At 33.3% G+C, this 23,637-nt stretch overlaps 3 long non-coding RNA genes across 3 annotated transcripts; all 3 read right to left on the reverse strand.

The window, feature by feature from the left end:
* Nucleotides 1-9,061: 9,061 nt before the first annotated feature.
* Nucleotides 9,062-9,805, reverse strand: LOC116186280. Its single transcript, XR_004151242.1, has 2 exons — nucleotides 9,511-9,805; nucleotides 9,062-9,154 (listed from the first exon to the last, which is right to left on the reverse strand). It is a non-coding gene; the product is annotated as an uncharacterized LOC116186280 (long non-coding RNA).
* A 149-nt stretch (nucleotides 9,806-9,954) lies between these two features.
* Nucleotides 9,955-13,260, reverse strand: LOC116186277. Its single transcript, XR_004151241.1, has 3 exons — nucleotides 11,547-13,260; nucleotides 10,873-11,275; nucleotides 9,955-10,026 (listed from the first exon to the last, which is right to left on the reverse strand). It is a non-coding gene; the product is annotated as an uncharacterized LOC116186277 (long non-coding RNA).
* A 5,040-nt stretch (nucleotides 13,261-18,300) lies between these two features.
* LOC102673033 lies at nucleotides 18,301-19,543 on the reverse strand. The gene is made up of 3 exons (XR_422524.2): nucleotides 18,843-19,543; nucleotides 18,532-18,697; nucleotides 18,301-18,445 (listed from the first exon to the last, which is right to left on the reverse strand). It is a non-coding gene; the product is annotated as an uncharacterized LOC102673033 (long non-coding RNA).
* Between the last annotated feature and the right edge of the window lie 4,094 nt (nucleotides 19,544-23,637).

Consider the following 23,637-nt stretch of genomic DNA (forward strand, 5'->3'; position numbering starts at 1 on the left):
GTCGTAAGAAGTCGATCGAAATGAAGGGAAGAAGAACTAACCAATGCCGAGAAAGATATCGGAAGAGAAACAGAAAGAAGAGGCGAACGAATCTTTGGAAAGCGTTTACGTGCGAGTCTATAAGAAGAAAGAAGGCTAAACGTTTGAACGTGATCCGAGCTTAAACCATTCCTCCGGACACGGAGGAAATCTCGTTACCAACTCGACCGACCGCCACCCACTACTAGCCTATCCAACAGGAATATATATATGCTTTATACACAGAGGAAGCATGGTCGAGATCTAAGAACCTCCTCTCTCTCTCTCTCTCTCTCTCTTTCTCCCTCTCCTTTTCTTCATCGGCTCAATCTTACCGGCATTCGTGATCGTTCGAGCGTGGCCAGCGTCTTACCGTGCCTCCATCCGAATAGATTGAAATTAATTTCGGTATTGCGATTGAAAACTCGATGACCGATACCGACGGATGGACGGATATCCCTCCCCTTTAAAGGCGAGAGAATTATCGTATTTCGAACGATTGGATCTCTCTGGGATGGGATAGAGAATTTTCTTCTCGAGAATTGTCAAAGTGACAGGAGAACGAGTTCGTGGAGATATTCGTTTTCGAAATATTTGTTGCGCGAGGATGGTTAAACGATGGAATCTCTTTGATTGAAAGTTTCGGAAAGCTTGGAAATATTTTTAAAAAAGGAGACGTGTGTAACGTAACATTTTTTTAATAAAAAAAGTCTTTGAAGAAATTTGAAGAATTCTGGAACTGGAAAATTCTTGAAAAAAAAGGAAAAAAAAAAGTTATGATCGTAAATGTGACATTTTAAGGTGAATGATACGATAAAAAATAGGGATGTAAGAAATCTTGAAATTTTCGACTCTTTCTTTAAAAAAGATTCGAATCTTTTTTGCTATATAAAGAAAACATAAATTTAATATTTTGAATGTGGATAAAGGTAATTCTGAGAAGTTTCGAATCTTTTTTAAATTTTCTAAATATATTTCAAAAAATTTATATCCTTCGAATTTCAAATTTCTTCTTGATAAACGAAACACATCGGTATATAAATCTATGTATAAACTTTGGAAATTCTTCGAGAAAAAATTCTCGAAGCTTCTCTAAAAGAATTACAAATGTTCGTTTATAATAAACGAAACTAATAAATGATCAGAAAAGAATGAAATATATATAAGAAGATTGGTTGATTAAAGCGATAAAAGTTGGACGTTAAACAGGAAAGGGGAGAAAGTTTGAGGGAACGTATATAGGAGCCGCGAATTATTCGTACATTACCGAATTCAAATTAATTTCACGCGGCGTGCTGTAAATCAAAGCTCGCAGCTCTATAACGGGTGGGCTCTAAATCACAGCGCGGTAATTGCACCACAGCGCGGTATACGTAGCGGAACTAGCTAACGGACCACGGTATTGAACGGAACGGTTTCTTCCGTTGAAAAGAGATTAAAGACCCGATCTTTTTCCCTTCCTCGCGTGCCAATATATATAAAAGTGACGGACCGAATAAATATCAGAAGCGATGAGATTATAAAAGTGTTTATTGTTATATCAATGTGTATATATATATAAAAATGACGGACCGAATAAATATCAGGAGCGATGAGATTATATGTGTTTATTACATATATATATACATTGGTATAACAATATATATATACATATATATAAAAATGACGGACCGAATAAATATCAGAAGCGAGAGATTATAAGAGTGTTTATTATATATATATATATATACACATTTATATAACAATATATAATATATATATATATATATATATATATAAGTGACGGACCGAATAAATATCAGGAGCGATGAGATTATAAGAGTGTTTATTTTATATATATATATAAAAGTGGTGGACCGAATAAATATCAGGAGCGATGAGATTATAAGAGTGTTTATTGTTATAGCAATATGTATATGTACATATATATATAAAAGTGACGGACCGAATAAATATCAGGAGTGAATGAGATTATAAGAGCGTTTATTATTGTACGTGACAAGTGAAGTAAACATCGAAGAATTTAAATGGTATATATGTTTGGATGGAAATAGTGTAAATTCAAAGAGTATAAAATAGAGAATTTGACGAATGAAACGAATGAAGTAGATATTAAAAAATTTAATATATCGAAATAAAAATAATTTTTATTTTAATGAAGAATAAATAACATTAAATCCCTATAAAAATCAACATTGCGTTTGTAGCATAGAAAGAAAAAAAATGAGAGTATGAGTGAATTAAGTTCAAGAAAATTTAATTCCATATTAATGTGATGGCGCAAAAAATTTTTGGAATAGAAAAAGCGTACCAAAATTTCTTAATCGGATATTTTTATTCAAAATTCTCGGATTAAAATTAAAACTTCTTCATTGAAACACTTATGAACCTTTCCTACGTATCGTGAGATCTAAAATGAAATATTTCGATATATATATATATATATATTATATATAATATTATAATATTATATATAATATTATAATATTATATATAATATAAATATTTTGAGTTATAAATATATCGAACACAGGCGCTTTTCAATTCTTTTCACAATGAAACGCGGTATATTCCACGTTTTTACGGAACAAACGCGACGCGAGAAGGTCGGTTAACGAGGAGGAAGGTGAGATTTCGCGCGAAAGCACGTCAACTCGATATATATTGGAGCGGAGCCGGGTCAGTTTTAAAGGAAAAAGGTAGAGAAAGGGCGGGAAAAGGCGAAGGAGCAAAGGGCCGTCTTTCAACAAGGCTAATTTTTTCGCGCGACCCCTCTCTGTATCAAGATCACGTATGCCATTCGCCTCTGGGCACGATTCTGGTGAAAATTCATGCGTCGCATTTCTACATTCGCTTCTTATCCTTTCTTCCATTGACGAAAGGAAGACCGAGCGATCTCTTTTGCTCGAAAAATTATTTGATTATATTTATGTTTCTTTGCATTTCTTGTGTTGTCAATCTTCGTTACTTCTAAGTCAAATTTAATAGAATTAATAAATTTTTAATTTTTCTTTCTAATAGAATTCTAAATCTAATTTAGAATTGTGACTATCCTATATGTTATTGATACTATCGATATATCGTTAAAGACGAAGATATAGAGTTAAGTTAGGTTAAAATGAATGTAAACTGTGATTATCGACCATTGATTATCGATATGTTATTAACATAACGATAAAATCGTTAAAACTATCGATATATCGTTAACAAATAAAAATGAATATATAAAGTTAAGTTAGATTAAAATATACTCAAAATGGTGATTATCGATTATTAATAGTTTTTAATATAAGGATATATAAAGGTACATTAAAATAGACGTAACCTAGAATTATGATCGATTATCGATATGATTATCGATATGATTGTGTATAGTTTTTGATATATCCATAATAAATTACAGATATATAGCTTAAATTATAGAAAATGACATGTACATATAAAATAATTATTATTAAAAAACATAGAAATCTTATCCTTTATAAATTACACAAGAAATACATAAGCTTACGATATCGATATCATCGATATCTTCGAATGATATTTTTGAACGAAAACGAAACATAATTGATCCACCAGTGCTTTTTAACAACATCTCGAATAACAAAACTATATCAACCACACGTGTTTATCAATAGCTTAGCACAATTACAATCTCTATTTTAATCTAACTTAACCTAACCTAACCTTTCAACATCGAATTTATCGAATTCGCAATTTCTCGTCTAATTACCAACTTCGCGTAATCTCGTCCCCTCTGTCAAGGATAACGTGGACTCCTAAACATCCCCTTTTTAGGAAACGGAATCCAACAGTCGATGCAGTCGTCACTCGGTCACGCAGGATTGCTCGAGACTCAATGACGACTGACGAGGTTTGCCAGGAGGACGGCGACGAAGACGGACGTAGGCTGGAAGGAGAATTCTTATTAAAGGGGACGAAGAGCAGTATAAAGAGAGAGAAAAAGAGAGCAGAAAAGGAAGATAAAGAAAAAGGGAGGTGGGAAGGGAGAAGAGTGTGGCTAGTGATTGGATTACAGTCAGGGAGTCCCTGTGGACTCGGCAAATGACCGGGACAAATTGCCCCTCGCCTTCGGGAATACTTATATATCTGGAGCGATCGAGTGTTCGCGTGTCCTCTCAGGTCCTGTTGCCTTCTTCCTGTGCACATCCAGTCTGTACATTCGTACAATGGTTACGAATGGCAGAGTTTTTTCGCAAAAGAAATATTCCTGCGAAGAATAAGAGTTTGAATTTAAGAATGTGCGTTCGTATTTTTAGGTTATGTTTCGTGATGCAACATTAAGTTCGTGAGTGTAACGCAGTTTTATTCGTAATGTTGAACATTCGTATTCTTTCGATACGGTTGTGAGAAATATTTTCAAAATTTTATTTTGAAATTTTAATTTTCAAGAACTATGAAAGATTATTCGGAGTGTAATATATCTATTTGTCAGGAATATCGTTAAGAAGAATTTTCTGAAATTTTATTTCGAGATGTATTCATATTCTTGTGTTTCTAAAAAAGTTAAAACAACTTATCAATCCCAATGCACTTGATCAAAAATAATTTCAAGAGTAATTCTCGAGAATATTTTTTTAATTTTAATTCTCAAAAAGTTAAAAAAAGATCAAAAGCAATTTTTGAAAATTTTAATCCACTTGTTCAAAAATACTTGAAAATTTTATTTCGATAATCTTTCGACATCCTTATGTATTTCTGCTTCTGAAAAAGTTAATGCCTTATAAATCACTCTCAAAACAGTGTTCATTTATTCAAGAATAAAGCAATTTTCGAAAATTTTATTTTTCATATTCTCTAAATTTTATAAAAATTTAATTAGTTTCAATGTAGTATTTCACTCATTCAAAAACACTCTCGAGAATAATTCTTAAAAATTTTCTCTCTTAAAATTTTACAAATACTCGCAGTTAAAAAAAGCAGTATCATCGTCGATCTCGTGCACTGTACGGTGAAACAAGTCAGGAAATATGTCCAGCCCGGCAAGGTGGACACACCTCTCGGATGCGGCAATTCCATCCCTGGTCCGGGCGTTTCTCATCCCCTACTACTCTTCTTGACGTAATAACCTGGCGTTTACCCATTGTTTATAGTCGTGGAGGATCGTAAATCGTGCGCTGGTAGTTATTGCCGGCGTGTGCGTCTTCATGAGAATTCGAATTCTGCAGCTACAGATCAGTAGAGATCGGTGTATCTAAATGGAGGATAACTGCATTGTTCTATTCTTTTCTCGATGTATATGCAAAATGTTCCAGATATTCAAGCTTAATGATGCAATTGCTGAGATGATTTCGATCAATTTTTTCCTTTGCAAAAATTTTCGGTTTAGTTAACGAGTTATTAACGAGAAACGAATTGGAGCGCGTAGACGAATGGTAGTGTTGGGTATGAGCCGCTCGCGAATCGCCAAACTTGAACAAAAAGAAAGAATAAATTTGAGAATAAAACTTTTGCAAGTTTTGTCGCGTTTTAATTACTGAAATTTAAATTTAAAATGACAGTGATTTTTGATTAATTTCAATACAGTGTTCACTTGAGATAAATAAATATTTTCGAGAGCAATAGTTTTATTTTCAAATGAGTTTTACATATAGAATATTCATAAAAATATTTGAACAAAAACAAAGAAATTTACCTAATTGTTTCAATGAATTGTGAAATCATCTAATTTTAATGAAAGTATGTATTTATGTACGTATGAGGAACATAATAAAATTATTTGTTGACGAAAAATCTATTTAAAATGAAATCCAAAAAAATCTATTTAAAATCAAATCCAAAGTCCAAAGTTTCAACATTTTTTATTTTTTAAATATAATTTTTGCCTGTAATAATTTCCTTCATAATAGTATTAAATTCTAAATATTTAAAATTATACTTCATACTTTCATTATTAACTCGAAACCAGTTCAGAAATCGTCAATTAACTTTTGTCAGTTAATTTTCAGGATACCACATAAAGCAAATATACGCAAAAGGGGAACGACGACGACGATGACAGTAACGAGTCTCTCAGGAGCTTTGCGAAAGTGTCGAAACGCTACCGCTGCCGAATCGCTGATGGTCTTTTTACATACTATCCCTATGGTGCTTCTTGGAAAAAAAACAACGATGGTTAAAAAAAACAGTGTAAAAAATCGAGAGCAGTGTGATTCACCGAAATCATATTTTTTTAAAGTTAAAATAAGATGTCGATAGAAGTTTGTAAAGAAATATTTATTCTTTAATATGTTCTAGTATTTTTAGTATTAGAAGGTTGAATGTTAGTTCTAAAAATGTATCATAAAGATTTCTTATTCTATGATGGATGATGTGTCATTAATTTTTCCAAAAAATGTGAAAGATAAAAAAGAATTTTATTTATACCATTTTTTTTTTTTTTTTGCATACATGTATGTTCATTTCACAAATGCACAATTATTTTGAATTTTATCGCATTTTTTATAACTGTTTTTACTTTTAAAATCGAAAATCAATCGTCATCTTTGATTTCTAATTCTAATTTACTAGAATTATATACATATATTAAATTCATTGAAATAAATTATTATATACATAGAATTATATACATATATTAATATATTATATACATGATATTAAATTCATTGAAATAAATGTAAAAATAGTTATTATGTTTTTATATTTTTTGATAAAACATTATATTTAACAAAGTGCAATAATCATTTATTTTTGTCGAAGATTCTAAAGAAATGTCAAATTAGCACGATATTTTATGGAAGGAACGTGATATAAGAGAACATGCGGAGAAAAAAGTGGAAGGGTCGATCGACTACAAGCTGAACCAAAGAGGATCAATGAGCTATACGCGATTCTTTACGGGTCTAATTGAGCGCAGAGATAACGCGACCGATTCCTGCTGGGTAATAACGTTTCCTCCGTTTTCTTTAATGGCCGACCTAATCGCTGCTGGTACCTCGACTATGCCTATAGATATCTCGTTTGCAAATCTATTGTGCACATAACCACATTTTTTTATCGTATAAAAAATTTATAGATGTAAGTGGAATATATTCAATCTCAAGTTTAATATGTATTCAAATAACTTAAAAATCATATTATTTCATTTTTTAATTGAAATATAAATACGTATGAATGAATATGCATGACGAGTGATGAGAATAAATATGTGAAGGAAATAGTGTGTATGCACGTGTGTGTGCATGCGCACATATTTTGATTTGTGTTGGAAAGAATCAAAACAAAGAGTATCGATGAGTAACCTAACCTAATCTAATTTAATCTTTAAAGGCACACGCACGCTTAAAAACTAAAAGTAATTCCACGAATTCTTATAGAATGGCAACAATTAATCAAACATTATAATTTTAATACAAATTCTTACAATTTTAATTTTTAAATCCTTCCTTTGTCCAAGTTTCATTATAATTGGGTAAAATCGTATCGACAAAGATATTGAGAAAGAATTCTCAAGATATAAGAAAGTGGTGTAAATGGGACAATAAGACCGAGACCCTCGATTCACCCTCGCCCGAGTCTGGCGCGTAGGGTTACGGGAAATCGGGATGCAGGATATCCTCGATCTGATTGTTCACGGATACAGCTGCTGACATTCCCCGTACACGTCCGTCGAATAGATATTATCCAAGTCTCGAGAGGATTGCCTCGAGCACGTGACCATTGCGCATCATAATAAAGCAAGTATTAACCTAGTTGTTAACCAATTGCGTTATTTATGCGGCTAAACACCACCAATTATGTACATTTGGTTTTTTAATGAACTTTTCTTTCTTTTTAATCTTCATTACGTAATTAATATTTCATATTAATAGACTTAAGACATTTATTTCTTGTCTTTACTCGTTTTTTTCTTTTAAGTATAATTTTAAATATAAAAAAATGCGACATATTTGAAATATTAGATAAAAATATTAATATTTTTTTCAATTTATAACATTATAAATAATAAATAATTTGTTAATTAATGATATTTATATAAAAATTGTAATATTTTTTGTTTAATCTACAAAAAAATAAAACAAAGTTTTTGAAACAATAATTGTTGAAATCACAGTTAAAACTTAAAAGTAAATCATTTATTTTTAAATCTATTCATTTGTATTTTAATATATACAGTATAATATAATATACAGTATAATATATAATGTAATATACAGAATGGTAATATACATTCTTTTAGACATAAACACAAAAATATTGTTGTTTCCAAAGTAAATTTCAATTATTCATAATTTATCAAATAAGCCTCGACATTTTTATTAATTTTATATTTGTTTTCTGATCTTTAGACTCTATTAAAAGTTAATGTATATATCCATTTATTAAGAAACTCAATATAACAACCAGAATATATATTTCAAAAATCTCTATTTTTTTATCAACAATAATAATGATAACATGAAATATGATACATGAATAGTAATATTTGAATCTGTATATTTTTAACACAAACTATTAAATAAATCAAGATATAATTTTCCAATTAAATTCTTTAAGAACTAATCATCAATGCTATCTGTGAATATCGCAAATCATCGTTGCCCAATCATCCATCCATTGGGGGGAATCGGGAATCAGGTCGAAGCAATTAAGTCGCAAATGCCCATTCCGCCTCGTGAGGGAGGATTTACTGCTGTTTAACCCTCTTGGCTAACTTCTTCGATAAATAAGCTATACAAGGAGGAGAGACACGCTCTCTGGCAGAGTTTGTTGTCCCAAACAGTGGCAATCTGATTGCCCGTTAGTGGAGACGAGTTAGCGCCAGTTCTGACTTTCTGACGAGTCCACTCGAGTCAAGGGAGCTGGGAAGGGAAAAGAAATATACGGAGAAACGAAAATAAAGGAAAGGAAAGAGGCGTCGAATTGAATAAGAAGAAGGAGGAACTAGTCTCGTTTCGTTGAAAGAGGGGGAAGTGCAAGCTCCTGATTAGTAGCCTTGGAAGCGAACAATCGTCATCTAATTTACCAACCGATTCGATCTCCTTTGGCTACTTTCTCCATAGCGACACTCATTCGTTTCTTCTTTTTTTTTATTCCTTCTTTATTTCTCTTGGTATTTTTTGTTTTCTTCTTGGCACGTAATCGTCTTTCGCAATTCCATTGATTATATTAATGGCTGTGAAAAAAAGCGAGAATTTGATAATTGGCACTGAAAACAATGAATAATTGGTTTTTATTTTATTATGTATCGAATAATAAATAACAAATAACGAACGTAAATTTTTTTTGAAATGAAAAAAATCTAACCTCTTCAGGAATGCACAAGACGTTAAAATAATATAAAATATTATCAGTGCTTCGAATTTTTTGTTTTTATTATATGAAAGATTTTATAATGAAGAGAATATTCTTCAATAGATTTTTAGAATTCTTCTTTCTTAGAATAATTTTAATTTAATATATACATATGTGTCAATGTATCTGAAAGATAAGAAATAAATTGAAATGATTGGTTTGAAAATAATGGTTTACAAGAAATGGAGAGGTAGATAATTAATCAATAGAGGTTGGACGATTTTTTATCGATCCCCGTTTATCTTCCAATGTTTTCGTTTTGCTTCGATTCTGCAGGGATTTGGTTCCCCAAGGTGCATTACTTAATTGCTTCCATAATGATCTTGTGTGAGGAGTGAGAAGTCGAGGGATTGTTATTTTTCTCTAACAAGAGAATATATCTTTCTCTATTAATACGCTTCAATAATTCCTTTTTTGATGTTCTGCCTTTCACAATTTTCAATTTTTATTCTGTAAAACGATTTAAAAAAAATTTTATAAACCAGAATTAGATTTAGAATTAGAAAATTTTATAAATTTTATAGAGCGAATTTATTTTAATAAATATTTCTTAATCTAAAATTTAAAAAAAATTATTAAATTAAAAATTTAAACAAATTTTCATCTATCTCTGAAAAATTTCTATATCTCAATATATTTAAATTATAAAATTCACCATCGATGAAATTTCCTTTTGTTGAACATTTCTTCTAGCTAGAAAGTGGAAGTCTTCAGTCACCAATTCACCATGTACGGATTAGGCTTGTAACGTTTCATGCGTTTCCTCGTTATACGGAACTATATAAAGAGTGGTCGATAACGCGGAAAAATAGGACGAAAAAAGCACGAAACGCGCCGATTTTCGTTCCAACTGCTCGGATTGGAAGCTGAAATATGTCTGGAGCAGTAAATCCTATCGCATCCCGTACCCCCTTTACCCCCATGCTTCGGTGAAATCGTATAACCGTACGAAGGAGGGTTGACGCGAGAAAGGGGTGGGTGGCCTTCCAGGGTGTGGAAGGCCTTAAAAGTTGTACGTCGGTCTTGAGACGGGTTTAATACGCTAGCAGTCGCATCGGGTCCAAAGTCGAGTAATTCATAAAGGAGCCAGGATATTCGATAGACTAGCTGACGGTTCCGGAAAACTGGATAAAGAGGTTATGTTTTCCTTCTTGTCGCAGTTTCTGTCACAATTTTTTTTTTCTCTTCCTTTTATACATCGACCGTCTTTAAATATATGTGGAAAGTTTTAATGGAAATATCGAGAGAATAGGTTTTGCCACTTTTTGAAATATTTGTTTGGTAAGACGTTTTGGAATACCTTTGACAAGTTTCTAAATTGACTTGCGAGTAAAATAAATTATTTATTCTTCTCAAAAAATTTAATTTTATAAAATTTTCCAACTTTTCTATCAATCATCGAATATTTATTTACTAATCCATACACTGTGTAATGTGCTATGTTAAAATTTCTAAGGAAATAAGTACGGTCTGGAATACCTTATCTCTTCCTAATATTCACGCCATGTTCTCCTCACGACAGGTTTGAACAACACTTACGCAATCTTCACTGGTAATCCATGGCCGGGTCAGTCCTCACACTTTCCATGAACTTGTTCAAGTACGTATGGCAGGTATAGTAGTTCGGACAAAAGAGCAATACGCCTCGAACGACCCTGATAGCGTATTGTCACTTGTCGGGCGCAGCGTGTATTGTCCTCGCCATGGAGGTCCACTTGATCACGATCCACCGGCACTCGAAGCTCGCTCGTGTACTAGATAAGATGTCGATTGAAATTCATGCAGTCCTCTCCCCACCCCGACTTCACCTATCGCCAGCACAAATCGCTCGTCGTATTGTTTCCGACCGAATCTCGGATCGGACCTCCGAGTGTCGACACAACTCGAACCGTGTTGCGATCAAAACGATTTGCAATTCTTCGATCGCAGCATATTATCTCACCTGGAAAGATCCAATGCAAAACTCTAAATCGATGTTTTCTAATCATTTTTTGATCGTGCTTTATTTTAGTTCATCAATAATTCGATGTTTCATTTCTAGCTTAAGTATTTTTAATTTATTTTTTATATTTTTTCATGCAATACGAGATTCTACTGATAAGTTTTTTGGACAATTTTATATCTGATTTATTGATTCCATAAATTAATGTATAATCACTGTATACGAACTTTTTCATGCAACGTGTTCTATCCACCGCCATAGTTTTACTAACCTCAATTGCGTTCCCGTGAACATTAGTTTCAATCTAGCGTTTTAAATTTGCGACTAAAGAAATTCTTTCGAATGATCGTTCAGCCTCATCCAAATTTTGCTAAACGATTCGATTTCGAGGATCGAGTTATCCAACAGACGTGGAAATGGCCCGATAACGATTTACGTCGAGACGCGCGTTTTCACGAACGATCGATCAAAAACAGAGAGAAAAAGCTGTGGTGAAAACTGAGGGAGGGACGAGGAGAGGAGAACACTCGCGTCGCGTCTTTCGAAAGAGAAAAGGAAGGAGTAACGAGAGAAGTGTCGAGAAAGAAACGATCGAAAAAAGAAAGAGAAAGAGAGGTTAGAGGGGGTGGACTTTTCTTTCTTCCACATCCCCAAGGAGTAACTAACTGAACGAGAGTCAGGATAGAGGGTGTTAAGGTAATGCCCCATTAGTATGTGGCCCCCGTAGTAGAGCCGTAACACTACCGCACAGTGGTCAAACCGTGGTTTGTCTCATCGTCGTGTGTCCCCTTGCTCGAGAAGGATGGTGTCTCTATACGCATACACAAACACAATCTTTCACTTGTACACATGTAAACGCGTGGACGTATATATGTATACGTGGACGTGCCGCGCGTATGTAACGGGCGTTCGAGAACGAGACCTGTCAATAGCCGGCTTGTTACCGCGACAATGATCGGCTTAACCAACGGGAAAGATCCACCCAGACGTACTGGATTTTCGGTACGGAAAGACCACCGGATAGCGTGTCAACATCGTTTCCCTTCGTCGCACCGCGAGACTCTATAGATGGGAGATTCTTCTCCTGATTCGAATCGTCATCTCGATGAATTTAGGAGGACTCGAGGACTCGATTTATTGCCTGGATTACGTTGGACTGAGTAATCGTAAATATTGAAAGCAGAGTTTTGGAGAAGAATATATGGAATAGCGAAAATATCGAATGGAGATTGTTTAATCGTTACTTTCAATGAGATAAGCTAGTTTTATTAGTTATCGAGTATTTTTTTAAATTATATGAAAATATTTTTTTTTGGTTTAATTACAAATTTTGATAAAAAAATTCACATTAAAATATAAAAATATTTCCTCGAATACCTAATAAGTAATTGTTATATATTATTTTTAAGTGTCAAATGAAATTATCTATAACATTCTCAAATTTACTAACAATGTTATATACCAAGAAAAAAAAAGAAATTAAGTTCTCAAATAACTTTACAAATAAAAATATTTTCTAGTAACATGATCGAGTTTGAAAAGATTAAAATACACTATATAACTTCAACGACAACGGTATTGAATTATTATCGTTGATCACAATAGATCCTATTACAAAATTAATTTTACACCGGCAATTTATTTACCTCATACAAAAACTGATAGGAACAATGTAATAGTAGATGCATACGTACTGTAAAATCACAGACGCATCATGCGATCATTATTTTCTTAGAGTTGACAGGGATTATGTTAAGTTCGCGGGTCACATGAGACGTGTGCGTGACAAATACGCAAGTTGGTTATCGTTCGGATACATCGACTACCGTGAAACCGCTGCTGCCCTCTTTCTCGCTCTCTTTCTAAGAAAGTCTCAAGAGCGCGACTTATAAAATGATACTTAAAATTAAAACTTTTGGATATTTGAAAATTCGTTGAATTATCTTATTTTTCATTTTTTTAAAAAATAGCATTATATAAACTTTTATTTTAATATTATATATTTACTATATAATTATATAATATATATATACATACTATTATATATGCTATACTATATATAATAGTATATATAATAATATATATTTATTTTAATATTATAAATCATTAGATATAATGCGAAAGAAGATTTTCCAATATATTTCTTTGAAATTTCTAACAAAAATATAATACCAATCATGATGAATTTTTCAAGAGTATAACCACTTATCTCAGTTCGGCAACAAGGATGCAAGTCACCTACCCTGTACCGTAGGAAGACGTTGATGTGAATTAATGGCAGCTTAAGTCATAGTTAGTGCCCGAGTGTTGCGTTTACAGGGGTGCCGGTAGCGCAGTATTAATTAACGCGACCCCAAAATCTCTTCTTAACCCCTGAACTCCCATCTAAACGGCACTGTATCATGTTGATGTCCCGGTAAAAGGGGAACGAGGGGTTTGTTCGTTGGATTTTCGAACGAATTCTCCATAAATATTATCTGTTTCTATTCTGATATAAATGAGCGTCTGGTATGCAATGATAGTCGATTATAAAATTCTATTAAATTCTAATAGCTTTGTTCCTAAAGATATTGTAACATTTCTTTCAATTTTTCTTTGATTATTTTTTAATTTCTCTCTTCTAAAAAAAAATCACATCGCCATATTATACATTTTATTGTTAACCTAACCTATTGTTATGTCTAACATTATTGTTAATTTATACAATATAACCTATACATATAATCTAATCTCGTTATATTTTTTCCAGTAATTGTATTATTTTAGATTTGCAAATATAACTGAATATCAATTTCAGAATTGCTGTGGAAATAAGTTTATTTTACCGACTCGCGCGATATATAATACTCGAGAAATATTATATTACGGAATCCCCTTTTACGCGTGGAAACTTTATTCCAGCGGAAAGTTTCTTTCTAAATGCCAGAGAAAATAAGTAAATCGTAGATCTTGGAATTTCCTTCGAAAAGACGAATGGGATCGTCGAGGTGGCACCGGAGATTCCCCCAGATTGGAAAGAAAATCTCAGGTAGGGAAATGGAATCGAATGGGACGCAATGTGTCGGTGGTAAAAAGTGAAATTTATAATCCGTAAAAACAATTATATATAGAGGCCATGCTAGTACGCTCGCTCCGTTGCCAATAAAAACGACCAATATCTATCGTTTGATTTATATGATCATGGTATCCGTGACCTGCCAACTGTACAAGGACCGTCGATATTAAATAGAATATTAAAGATTTAGCGAAAGACAACAACGAAAAACTTCGATCCCTTCTGTTTTATCGAAACGTTGTTTTATGTCACCGAATGCGAAAAGTCATATTCCTTGCTTTTGTATACACTACATACATGCACACGTGAATAAATGCCGATACTTATATGCCGTGAAAGATCAAGAAACGTTTGGGCGATCGCAAGGGACGAAACCAGGCCGGCCATTTCAATAAACTGACCGTCATAAATCGTACACGATACGTACTGGCGCGAACACACACGCATTTGCATGTGTCGCCAGCTAGCGTTTTTATATTCAAGCTTTACAAATTGCATTTTTATTAGAATTTTTCTATAAAACTTTTTTAGATTATTTTAGAATAATTTAATAAGTTTGTTTATAAATTATAAATACACGATTTGAAATGCAAATTAATTTAGCAGAAGTATTGAGTAAATAAGAAAAAAGAAATAATAAGTGATATTGTATATTTATTTTAAAGACGATAAAAATAATCTGAATGCATCGAATAATAATAGTTTTCTTATATTTCGCATTATTTCAAAATTTTTATTTTTATAAAATTTTGATATATCTATAATATTGGTGAAAAATCATTATTAAAGAATTTATTATTAATTTATGTAAAACTTTCAGAACTTATTCAAAACTTATTCAAAAAATTGTTGTCTATTTTCAATAGTGAAATCAAATTGATTCATCAATGAAATGCAAGTTAACCTTTTTAATATCGATTACTTCTCGAATAATAGGCATAAATTGATCATCGTTGTTAAATGTAATTTGCAATCAATTAATATATTAAATTTATCATCATATTAACATAATATCTGTTTGAACATTATTTTTAATTCAATTTTATTATATTTTATAGTCGTTAATTCATATTTGATCTAATTCATTATTATTAATTCAATATTATTGCATATTATAACTATGTTATATAGTGGAAGTTTTTCGCATTTATATAGTTAGTTTTTTTTACACCTCAAATCCCCACTCTTTTTCTTCGAACGAAGCCCCTTTGCGGTCAAGTAATAAAATTGGACTGCGGGCAGTTTCGTCCAGCCGGGGCCAACACCTTATTGCATGTAAAACATTTATGTTCTGTGGATATTGGCGAATTCCTACGTGCCACTTTCGACTCCGCGTACATCTTTCTTTCGATTCTAAGATAACGATCGCGTGTGTATCAGTTGTACGCCACGTATTTGCAAGCAGTTTCAATAATATCTGTTTCGATCTATGAGGCACTTTAATTTTCAAATATAATATATAACAGAGATTTCATCAGATGTTCGAAACATTAAATTTTATGCGTTCATTTAACTTATTTTGCCGACAGTTATTCCGATAAAATTATATGTAATTTAACGTTATATTTCTTTCACATTTCATTTATTTCACTTTCTCTCGCGTAACTAGCACATTGTGCACAGAGAGAACAATAAATTTACACAGACACGAGTCTTGGGACGTGTTACACGGAATTATAACGAACGATTTGACAGCATGGATTCCGTGCCGCGAAACGCAACGCGGACCGTCAACGTGACGTTCAACAGTTGTATCGCGCTTCGGGAAGCGCGACATTAATCACATGTCGTACGGGACGTGACGCCAAGTATATAACGGATACTGGTCGCTCCGTGACGAGTGTATTAGCCTCGTTAAGGGTGACCACGGTGTTTCTCTGATTCTTCCTTTTCTACGCTACGCAACCCTCTCGTTCATCGCTTTCGACCCTCTGGTTTACGCACCGTGACGTATTCGCATTCGTTTATATGCATGCGTGCAACATCATGCGTGCAATTGAATTTTTTTCGATGCAACGCGCATGACAATTTTAGTGTATTCAACTTGAGACAATTTATGGTTTCGATAAAAGTCGATATTATCGATTTAATATTTATAAAACTAAATCTAAAGAGATTTATTTTTAAATTTTTGATAGAATTTCGAATAGTTATATGTAAAATATATATTTAAAAAAATAATGATAAAATGTTATTATATTTTAACACGTGAATAAATTAATACACATAAGTAACAATAATTATAAGATTATGATCATGCTACACTTTTAATTGTCAAATATTCGAGTTCGAATTTACATGGTTCGATTCACTTTAGAGCCAGATCCCTCCATCTATGACAGTGCGTCGCGATACACGCTTGGGGACCATTTAAATCCCCTTTACGGTCTATTTTAAACAATTTGCTACCCTTGCAAACAGTCTTTCCCTCGGTCAATAATAAATCAAAAAAAAAAAATCGACAATACGATGGAAAATATTTTTAACCTAATACCGTTAAATTAGACTTTCTATTTCTTCGTTCGTAACAATTAATTCGATTGAATTAATCAATAGTTTAATCTGTTCTCCGATAGGTAGAGAAGAGGAAAAAAATAAACATCTTATTACGATATAAAAAAATGATACGCATATGACAAAACAATCGCATATGAAAAACATAATAATAATAATAATAATAATAATAATAATAATAATTCGACTAAATGTCCAAGTGTCAAACACGATCCAATTGAAAGATGATCCGAGCTTAACGAATATTACGACTGACGCAAACATCGCAGTCTATAAGCCAATTTCACACGCGTCGGTTACACACACACAGGATCATACAGGTGCGGGTCAAGAGGTAATGTTTTTCGTTGAAACTGATTTCGCGCTAAAACATTATGTCGAAGAATGTAACGATCAGCTGGCCTACCATACCGAGTGTCAAGTATGATCCAATTGAAGATGACCCTAGCCTACCTAGCGTCACTATTGGCATAATAGAAGCAAGTAGCCCGCAGCTAGTATCCGATACTATCCGTAGTACGCGACCACACGATGGGGCTTCGATTCTGTGGTACGAAGCGAAGGTGGTACGGTCCATCTCCCCTCCACCCCGCATTCTCCATTGTGTGGCTTCCACGCTCGACTCAATCTGCATCTACTTAACCTTATTTACCCAGCTGTAAATTCCTGAATCCATCTCGAATTAAAGGCAACGAGTAAAGTAGACTTTGGTAGACTAATAGTTGACTCGTTTTTAATCCGTTCGACTAAAAAAATGAACAATGATGCTAATCAAAGGATGAAAATTAGATAAATTTGGATTTATCGGTATAGGTTACTTTTGACTCACCATCATGCTTCGTGGTCCTACGAGGATTACCGGATTTCGATTGTGGAGGGGGAAAGAAAAAAAGAAAAGGGCTCGAAATGTATCGTTCTCGAACGTAGACTGGTCGCTCTGGACCACTAAATTTCTTTTTATGGCTCGAATCTGTGACATCATCGACACCCATAAAACGCCTTAGGCGTCTTTCTTGTCTTGAACAACTTCCTTCTTGATACGTCTCTTTCCATCCAAACATATTTTTCTTTATCTCTTTCTTTCTTTTTCCCTCTGGCATTGTTTTTCTTTCTATTCCCTTTGCCAGAAATATCGTTCTTCCTCCACTTTGTTATAAGAACTATGATTTTTCGAGATTTGACAGGAAATAAGATTATTTTGAGTAGCGTGTTGCTCGTAATGTTCTATCAAACATGGATAAGAAGAGAGGTTAAGTTAGGTTGAAATTTTACATCGTTGCAATTCAACTGAGGAATATTTATCGATACGTAGATACGGTGATACGTAAATCAAAATAGAGATTCAAATATTGGGTTAATATATTACATGTAATACGTAGATGATAGAAATTCGAATTCTTAAGAACCCATTCGATGGAAAAGCATGAGCATTATTCGAAATTCTAACCGAACTTCGTAGACGCTTAACCTCCACCAGTATTCGGATGAAATATCATAAGTTTCGAAGAAGAATCTTGTTTTGAGAACTAAGAACTGAGAATTTCTTCTAACTTTTCTCTACGTTCAATTTCGTTTGATATGTATTTCGTATTCTGATTCTTCTGTAATAATATTAATTTTTTTCTTGGACAAATAATAAACTTTTTAATTTATCAAATATTAATATCTCTTTATACTGTAAAATCACCATTAGCGTGACAAGATAACTTTATTATTTATGAATGACAATAATCTGATACTCGAACATATAAAAATTTCATTTCCCTTATTAATTAAATTGAATCCTTTGCACAGTAAGGTCACTGCTAGCGTGACAATGTTAACTTCATTATTTATGAATGATTAACTTGATACTGAAACGAACACATTTTTATTTTTTTTATTTTCTCGTATAATTAATTTAGATAAAAAATGAAATTTGATTTTCAATCTGCAAATATATAATTTTAAACGATACAAAAAATTAATTTCATTTGTAATTTATGTATAGATACTTACATGTAAATCTTCAATATTAAAGATGAATTATAAAAAAAAAAAAGAATCAAGTGAAAAACAGTTGGTCGTTTGCCAAAGAGGACCGTTTCAACTTCCCTTTCACGAGACTATGCTATCTGATACACGCTATCTTTATAGCCGTTACATATATGTAAGTTATGTACGCGAAGATCCCCCGATGCGTGCACGCATGCTTACACACGGGCATCGGATCATTTCGATATTGAATCCCATTGATATATCCCAGCCTGTTATTATTCCACCTCGTCTAACCACGGTTCCTCGTATATCTACTTTCTTTCGATTTCTTTCCATCCTCTCAGGATGCTTATAATGTTCTTCGTTTTGTCTCTCAACATAAAATACTTCAATTCTCTAATGATCCAATAGAATTGAATTCATCGATGAAAAATTATAATTCCTCTTGCAAAAAATACAATTGTACCATTTGATAAATTATAAATGTTTATAATTTAAACATGAAATAATTATTGAAATATAATATCTATTTAACCTCTTGGAATATTTACTTTTACAAATAATTGATGCGTTTCAATTTCCATTTTATAGTTATTCAGACATTACTATATGTAGCAATAAAAAATATTAGTAGTTAACTTATAATCTTAAAAAATTAAACTAAATAATATTCTTTTATATTTTTAAAGATGATCGAGTAACTTTTTAATTATATCGTTATGTTGAATTTTCTTTAAAAAACAACAACAAATTTTAAGTCAATACATCATACTGATTAATAAACTCTTATTTTTCTAAAAATATAGAAACTGACAATCACCAGAATCTTTCTTCTAATTATTTATATAGATGTAACAAAATCATTAAAAAAAAATCAATTCTATAAAAAATAAGCTTAAAATAAAATCATTGATTACAATTATATCCAATCTGCACAATTTTTTCCACTATTTATAAATTATAACAAGAATTTAAAAAATCCATACAAAAATAGTACTTCAACTAGTTAACCTAAGCATCTAACCTAAATCCAAAAATGTTATACACGCGCCGATACTGACCCCTGTTGATCGGTAACAGAATTTACGACTAGAGGAGTCCACATTGCTCCTTCCACCGATTCCATGCAAACTGCCCAGTGTCCCGTGGACTTGCACTCGATTAGCATGACAACGCCAAGTTCGAGAACTAGTTCGCCTTTGCTCCCTCGGTTGGATTTCTAAGGGTCGAACCACGAGCGAGAAAAAGGAAGGGAGAGAGGGTTGGTCGGCTGTCAGGCAGTATTTTTTATCTAGTCACGGTCAACTGGCTGATCGGCTCACCCGCCCATTATTAGCGCAGCACACAAACCTTGCTTCGGGGTCGCTGTTGCCCATTGTGAACGCTTGCCTCCTACAAGCGTGTGTGTACGTGCATGTGACTTGTCGATATAAAGAGGATGGAAAATGAGATGGAGTATGAATGGAAAGAAAGAAAGAGAAAGAGAGGAAAACTGGACTCCCATGTCTATCTACGTAAGGTTGGTAGCTTATGGACCACCTAGCCTCGAAGCAATAGCCGACCGTGTTCCTCGAAGGGTGGACACCCCCTTCCAGAGGGAAGTTTTATCTTTTTAGTATTATTGCGCGATCGCCGCACCCCCCTTCGAAAGACACAGGGAAAAGGAAAGTGATGGAGGGGAAGAAGCGATCGGTGCCGGCTGCAATCTACGAACTGCCGATTCGGACAATGGTTTGAGAACGTTCTCGTTAGCATAGGAACGACGAGTCGCATTGCTCCACATCATTCGAAACTGTGTGAAACCGCCGGAATTAGGGTGATTTCATGTATATGTTCCTGATTGGAGACTATTGGCGGATCTTGCGTTTAAAGATATGCTCGTACCTTGATCGATTAAAAACTAGATGGATAGATAAAATATAATCTAATTTGTGCATAGAATATTAAACTTATAGAAAAAATTTACTAATAATGAATATATAAATAATATATAATAGTGTCAGATAAAAAAGTAGCTTTTATAGATTGTAATATATCTAACCTAACTTATTTGGTTATAGAATATCGAACTTATCGAAAAAGATAAAATATCAGTTTATAAGTAATAATAATAATCAGTATTAATTAAAAAGATAAGTTTTGTAAATCGTAATAACTTAATCTAAATTAAATATATACATATAATATTTATTAATTTTATTAATTTTGATGAAAAAATTAATAATTAATATATAACTAATAATTATTAATAATATTATTAATTAAAAATTTATATTTCTTCTATCATGCATAGGAACTTGATCAATCGACCATCTGTATTGACAGTCGTAAGAAACTACGAACAAATGGGCTCAGACTGTGCCAAAGTTGTGTAGGACTTGACTTATGAATTCTTCTGGAGGATGGACGATGGGCAGCTGCCTATATAATAAAATAAACTGTCAGCAGCAGCTCGCATAAAAATGCTAAAAAGCTCCATGCTCCGTATAACCCCTGCGTGCATCGTCCAGATGTTCCCGCACCCTGTACCATTTGATTTCACCGTTTTACAAATTTTTGTCTTTTTTTATTTTACTATTATTGTAAATAATTTTTGTTCATCGTTAATTATCACGCTTTCTTTTTATTTATTTTTTTTTCTCATTGCGTTTTTTCATTACTAGGTACTAATCCAGAATTCCGTTGGTCAATTCTGTTATGCAAGTGTGGATACAAGACGACCACTTGGCGTCCATCGGGTTGATGAATGCACCGGAGATAGATTCCTATCTTTCTCTTCTCATTCCTGTAAATCATTGCCGGGACATTTAACCCTCGGACCGTCGGTGAAGCTTGCTAATCGAATACGTGCAAGGGATGCCCATAAACCAATTACTATTCCCAATATAATTTTCAACTTTGATTTAATATTTAAGAAACAAAGCGTGAAAAATGAAGAAAAAAAAAAAGATACTAATCAAAAATTTTCTATAGAAGAAATATTTATATTTTTTTTTATCTCTAATATTATTTAAATTTACAAATTAAAAAAAGAAAAAAATAAATATCAATCAATTCTCTTCCTTCCTTAAATATTCACATCCAAAAAATATTAAAAATTATTTCTATGAATCATCTATTCGATGAAATTCTCAGAATTTCAATGTAAAATTCCTTTTATTTTCCATTTAAAAAAATCTACATCCTCCTACGTCCTCCTTGCTACATTCTAACCTTCTCAAGCATGCATATCTACAAATTTTACGCGCGAAATGTTTGCAAATTTTACCGACGAAATATTCCCCCCCCCCCTCCTCAATGATTTACAATCTATTCTCCCCAACCTCGAACCATTCCCTCTTGTTTAAGCAACATACGATCTCGGATTCCTCGAAAAGAGTGACTTCGACGTGGCCCTATACGCGGATTAGATCGAAACGAGAGGTGTTCCATTGGCAAGAGGGTGGAGGAGGACGAAGGTGGAGAACGGCCGCGATGATAATAATAACCGGGCATTGGGGGTGTGCGAGAGTCGAAGGTTGTATCGTGAGTGGGCGGGGCCACCGATGGCAAGCGCCTCGATTCCAACGAGGAGCACCGAGGCCGACCCTACAACCGGATAGGTATTTTCCCGTGCCATAGAAACCTCATGGAGAGCGACGGCGCGAGAACCGCTACCTCCTGGTCACCACCCACACCTACAATCATCCTCTGCGGGCCAGCGTGCTCGAGCGCCTCTTCACGAGAATATGCTCTTTCCTAACTCGACCAAATTCAGTCATTTGTTTAATGATCGAATTTCGTGACGCATTACGCGCGAGAAAAGTAATGACGCCATGATGGATCGCTGATACGACACTAGCGCCGCGTTATTAATTATTGGAACTTAAACATTTAAACCGACAGAGAGCATTAATATGTGAACTTTCGTGGGTTTGAATAATTATTCAATTAATAAAAATAATGACACTAAAAAAATAATAAATCGAAGATATTAATTAATAGAACTTAATAAAGCGCTGTGTGTAAATCTATGTAACTTAAAATGTACCTAAGAAATAATATGTGAATTTTCGTAGATTGAATAATCGAACTATTTAGTGACGCGATATTTATATTATGTAGCTATTAATTATTGAAACTTATACCATTTTAAGGCGTGAATTTGCGTTTGAGTAATTGAACGGTTTTTATGGTATCGTATATTTCTATTTTCGATCAATATTTCGATATTTTAATGTTTTTTATATTTCTAGATATTTTTAGCTTTCATTTCTTTCTATGCAATTTTAAATGTACTTTTTACGTTACAATTAGATGAAAAGTACATTGAAAGTAATTTGTTATATTTTTGATATTTACCATTACTTTTCTTTCGTCTTTACATTTCGACCATTACAATTCACTTCGATTGATTCTAAAATTGATTACCTTACGATTACCAACATCATCATTTCAAAATTTACCTGAATTTTATACTGAATTTCTGATTCACGTTTTACAACGGAAAACACATTTCATCGCGCTTATGTGGGAAGAGGATACGTACAAAGCTGCGATGGGAGGATTAAAGAACGCATCGCAGGGGTGATGTTTAACAAGATCATCTGGCGCATCGCACGCATCTCCAAGGGGGTCTTAAAACCTTTAACGATATCACTCGTCAATCACGGTGATGAGTGATCGATGCCCCGCAAAGGAGAAGGAAGGAAGGAAGGAAGGAGTTGGACGGCGTAATGCCGGAAAACACGATCAAATCTGGGTTTGGCGAAACGTAGCGCGCAACAGTGGCGCTCTCTCTCTCTCTCTCTCTCTCTCTCTCTCTCTCTCTCTCTCT

Source organism: Apis dorsata, unplaced genomic scaffold (genome assembly GCF_000469605.1).
Source record: "Apis dorsata unplaced genomic scaffold, Apis dorsata 1.3 scaffold_553, whole genome shotgun sequence".
Taxonomy (NCBI): Eukaryota; Metazoa; Arthropoda; class Insecta; order Hymenoptera; family Apidae; genus Apis; species Apis dorsata.